This window comes from Lepisma saccharinum, chromosome 17, assembly GCF_977018435.1.
Source record: "Lepisma saccharinum chromosome 17, izLepSacc3.1, whole genome shotgun sequence".
Classification (NCBI taxonomy): domain Eukaryota; kingdom Metazoa; phylum Arthropoda; class Insecta; order Zygentoma; family Lepismatidae; genus Lepisma; species Lepisma saccharinum.
This window is the reverse complement of record NC_139245.1, coordinates 60,505,579-60,511,369: the sequence shown is the minus strand read 5'-3', so window position 1 is coordinate 60,511,369 and position 5,791 is coordinate 60,505,579.

Below are 5,791 nucleotides of genomic sequence, written 5' to 3'. Positions count from 1 at the left end.
TTTCGAGTAAGGTGTTGGCAACGCTGCAAGGCAAGCCTCAAGCAGTGTTGCCAGCTTCTTGCTTTAGGTTAGGTTAGACCCAAAAACAAAAACCTTGGTGATTTTTTCGAGTGAGGAGTTGGCAACACTGCGAGCCCCACGGAGCCCCATTTTCGGTTTGTGAACCGGGCCACCACATCTACTAGGGACGCCCGAGCTCACCAAAAATTCATCGGAAGGGTAGCTATTGTAGGTGACATACTGTCGCCTGTTCATTAGGTACGACGCCATGAGTTTTCTTAGGGAGTGTGACAAATTAAAGCTACCTAGTTTACTCAGTAGTACGTCATGGTCTACTGTGTCGAAAGCTTTTGAGAAATCAGTATATATCACATCTACTTGCCCCCCTTCGTCTAATATTGTACTTGTATAATGCAATTTCTCTCCAAGATTTGTTTCAATTGAGCTGTTAGGTAGGAATCCATGTTGAAATTCGGATATGGAATTTTTCACATGGTTAAAAATATGCATGTATAGTATTTGTTCTAGTATCTTCGCAGGAGTGGATAAAATAGAAATAGGACGGTAGTTTTGTATTGTATTGTTTTCGCCCGACTTTTGAATTGGACATATAGCGGTCACTTTCCATCTATCAGGAAACTGCATAGATGATAGGACAGAGTTGAAGATGATGGACAGAGGAACCTTTAAAACATCAGCGCAACCTTTGAAAATGTACGGTGGAATTTTATCAGGTCCAGCGGACTTCTTTGGTTTTAACTTTTTGATAGCATTTTCGATTTCATTTCTACTGATTTCTTGAATATTCAGTATGTCTAGCACTCTACTTTGTGCATGCTCTGTCATAATTTCAATATTATACGTGGACCCATTGCCTGTGTACACAGACTGAAAGTGTTTCGCAAATTCTTCTGCAACCGCGTTTACGTTTGGTAGGGGCTCACCATCCTCAGAAACAGGGTGTTTTGGTTTGTCGCGTTTTTTACTATTTATATACGTCCAAAAGAGAGAAGGGTCATCCTGCATATTCTTTTCAACATTTAATACATAGTTATCATATGCAGCTGATATTTCTTTTTTTACTAGTGATCTAATTCCTCTAAATTTATTAGCATGGTAAGTTGGGTCGCCTACACTTTGTTTCCACTTTTTGTGGTGGTACGCCTTTGATTTAATTTTCTTAATTATACTAGTCGTAAACCAGCTAGGATATTTTGGCGCTTTAACGTGTCTTAAAGGGACGCATTCATCAAGAGATTCGTACATTACATCATAAAACATGTCTACCATTCTGTGAACATCATTGGAAAGCTTTAAGATCTCCCAGTTAACAGCAGATAATTTATGGTACAGTTTCTGAAAATCAGCCTTTTTAAAGTTGTAAGATAAATTGCCCTGTGAGTGTTTACAGGGTGTTTGCTTTACATGTTTCGCTTCTAAAATGAGACACGGGTGGTGTTTGTCCTCGGGTACCAGGGGGTCCGGTTCTCGTGTCAGTTGCAGGTTGGGAACGTTTGTAAGTATGAGATCTAGGGTTTTGTTGTTGCTATTTTGAATATCGTTTATACTACGCAATTGATGGAAACACATAAAATTATACAGGTCGCGACAAATGGGAGTTGACTCAATAAGATTGTAGTTATTGTTTGTTATGCATGGAATGTTAAAATCACCTATAAGGAGAATGTTATGCGCGGGTCCACAATGTCTTTCAATAAAAGCATAGAATAAATCGTACGAATTACTATTGCAGCATGGAGTGATATAAACTACACAGACGTATAGCGATGGCAGTCCCTGAATTTTAATTTTCACGATCACAGAATCAATATCAGGATTTTCATCATACTTACATATAAGCATTGCCGCGTGTTGCTTCTGAACAGCCAAGAGCACACCCCCACCCAAATTTTTCCCTGAGTTACAAGCACTTCTATCGCTTCTAAACACATTGTATCGATCGTCAAATATTTCAGCATTGGCGTGTTTGTCGGTGAGCCATGTTTCAGTAATAGCCACGGCATTATAGTCGTTACACAATATATTATTAAGAAATAACTGCATTTTAGTGCGCAGGCCCCTAACATTTTGATACACTACGTCAAAACATCCTACCTGGTCCAAACTGGCACGTGCACTTGCTTGTTTACATTTCCCGAGTCCGTGTTCCTCCCTTCAAATTCTCTGTAGGTTGTTGCCTTGGCGCCTGGGGTACCGTCGAACTAGAGGAGGGGTGGAATCTTGACCTATTTGTCAAAGATGGCCATTGTCCTCTTCCTTTCTTGTCGCAGGTGGGTGATTAGTGGAGGGGGGAGCCTGTTGCTCGCACTGGTTTGCAGACGAAAGCGTGGACGCTGTCGCTCTTCCTTCCTCCGATGTTGTCAGATTTCTAATATTGAGGGGGGAGGGGAGAGCCTTGTTCTTGGAAAACGAAGTGGCCGAAGAATTTTCTGTCTCAGGAACTCCTACATAATCGCTCTGGTTGTCTTCCAGGTCCCATATGGAATACTTTTTACCGTTTACATTGAGGTACTTGTACGTGGATGGGCTTTGCATTCTTGTTGCCTGGCTTCGAAGAGATGCTTCTTCAGTCGCTGCCTCTGTTGACGAACAGCAAAGGAGTAGTCCTGTTCGATATAAATGTTCGTGCCTTTGAGTTTGTTGCTATGTTTTAGAACTTCCTCCTTGGTTGTATCCCGCAAAAACTTACACACGACGGGCCGGGGTTTTCCCGAGTGCGCGCTCCCTGCACGATGGGCTCTTTGGATGGAGTCCGACAGTAAGGAGAGATGAAGTCTGTTTGTTATTAAGTCTCGCACGGCGTTTGCTGATTCATCCCACGTTTCGCGTTCTTTTTCCGGAACACCATGAAAAACAAGGTTCTGCCGCCGTGACCTGTTCTCAAGGTCATCTATATGATCCTCCAGAGATCGAACATAAGACTGCACTTCACTTACATCTAACTTGAATTGGTCTGTTTCGGCCTCGATTTTTTCCATTCTTCCTACCAGTCTGCTCACAGTGACAGATAGTTGCTTCACTTCGCACATAATAGCTTCATTCGAGCTTTTTACCTGGAGCATAACCTGCTTCAGTTCGAAAAGTTCGCTCTGGACATCAACGTTGTTACGTGGACCTGGGTTCTGCTCAATTCCGCCCATAAGCAATAACGTTAACACCACCAATCCATATGCGACGTAGCACGTATTTCTCCGTAAATCACTTTCTACTTTGCCTTGGGAGCCTGATTGCCAAGCAGCTCGGAAGAGGCCGATCTCCTGCCGCCACTGCATCACTGAGATCCCCATCTCGTTCCACTTGACTGGCCGCTGGAGACAACCGAAAACACGTCCACTCGCTTTCACTTCTCCCATTCTTGGCTGAAGGAACATTAGGATAAAATATAGAATATTTTGATTTAGAACTATATCCCACTATGTTTGTTAAACAGAAGTAACAATCCTTATTATGATCTTTCTGTTCTGTCCATATTACAGGGTTTCCGAAGGGCATTGATTTGTGAGTGCCATTAAGCCAACCACGTAAAGTTCGCGAGCAATTACAACAAATTTCATCTGGTGCCCAGCTTTTTCCCTCGTCTACTTTACTTAAAAAATACAACTCATATGATTTTTTCACTATAGGAGTGATAGTATTTCTCTGTGACTTCGGAGTTAATTCCCCACAAACACAACAAAACAAGTTCGGGTTATTCACATATTTGCGTGACGTGGCGAACTCATTAATTGAGTTATAATATATTTCTTTAAAAAAACAATTATGAATGACCTTATCGTTTTGTTAAAATACAACTTACACTTCACTTCACTATACACAATATTACATTCACAATTTCACGAACATACACAAACATAAAATACGGCTACTAGTGAAGGCTACTCGCGAAGTTATCGGAAAGGAAGTTAAGACTCGACTAACCCACAAAAGAACACATTTTAACACAGAAACAAGAAATTACTCTATTGCTAGATGTTTCCTCCACGAAATATTAAGTGCCAGTCATAAACACACAAGGTCCCTAAAAGATTCTTATCCATTTGCAAGGATCCAAACGTTAAGCCGAATGCGGAGCAGGGTGCGGAGACCTAAAACTACAAAATGTGGGTGTTCTGCAAGAAAATTAGGTGATACAGGAAAACGGATGCGATATTCGTTATCAGCACATCTGAATACATAAAGATCACTTAGTTTTATTAAAAGGAGTATTTCATTGTTTTTCAGTGTTACTAATACTCAACCTATCATTGAGTTACACGAAGTTACTGAAGCACGTGAGGAAATTAACAAATTAAAATCTGAAATCGAACGTTTAAAGAAGATTAATGCAGCGAAAGACATGGCGTTAAGGAAACACGATGCAGCTTTAAAGGAAGCAAAGTATTTAGGTTCTGTGAAGAATGCACGGAATGTGCTATTCACAAAGACTTATAAAAATAAGGTAGTGGATAAGGAATTATACAAAATATTGTCCAGGTGTTTTACGAAAGGTATGGTTTAGTGCTTGTTAAGTGAAGGGAAACGAGTGAGGTGGAATTCAGAAGACATTGCAAATGCATTAACTTTGAGGGCTCTTTCAACAAAATCATATGCATTTTTGAGGAAAGGTAACGTTCCACTTCCTGGACGTTCAACACTTCAAAAGTGGACCAAATCATTTAAATGCAGCCCTGGAGTTTTAAATGAAGTATTAAGTTTATTGAAAGCTAAAACAAGTGATTTTAGCGATATGAAACGCCTTACTGTTCTTTCGTTTGACGAAATGAATATTGACAGTCGCATCTGCTACGATTCGTGTGATGATAGAATATTAGGACCACATAATAATGTCCAAGTAGCCATGCTTAGAGGTTTGTGCGTTCAGTGGAAGCAACCTGTGTATTATGATTTTGATGTAACCATGACAAGTAAATTGCTTCAGAATATTATCGAAGAATGTGAGAAATCAGGATTGAAAATTGTAGCAGTCACGTGTGATAAGGGGGGGAAAGAATGCCAAGATGGTGAAGGAATTGTGTATTGATACATCGAAAACTATTTTTTTCAACTCTGTTGACTCTAACAGGAAGGTGTGTTTTTTCTACGACGTCCCCCATCTTCTAAAGCTTTTACGAAACCATTTTTTGGACGAGGAATTTATTTTACCCAGTGGTACAGTAATAAAGAGAAGTCTCATCGAAGAACTTCTGGAACGCAAGGCATCAGAACTAACAGTAACTCATCACATAAATGTGAAAGGACGTGCCCGTCAAAATGTAAAAATGGCTGCAAGATTATTATCTCGCCACACAGCATGCGCCATACAACATGTGTTATACAAAGACCGTGAAGCAAAGTTCTTCCAACTAGTAAATGATGCCTTCGACGTATTAAATTCTAGACGTCCTTACGACAATAAAACACCATTGCGTAGTGGTTACGGTCTTAATATCCAAAGTCAAGAAAATACCATAAAGAGGTTTGCAGAAATTTGCTCACACTTGCCTGTCGGAAAGAGAAGTAGCATACTTCCATTTCAAAAAGGATTTCTAAAATCAATAAAATCTGTGATTGGTTTATTCAAAGAAGTCAATGCATTCAACGTACAGTTCTGTTAGAAAAACCTGTCGCATGGAATTTTTCTAAGTCTAACGTCTTACCAAATTATGTTGGTAGCTCTGCAACAAGGAAGTTGTGAAAAATACGATCCTCCAATCAGAGTGAAGTTCTATTCGGAGGAGTAGGAGGCGTTAATCACGGTCTTATCCACAGGAAGTTCAACCAATGCAACATT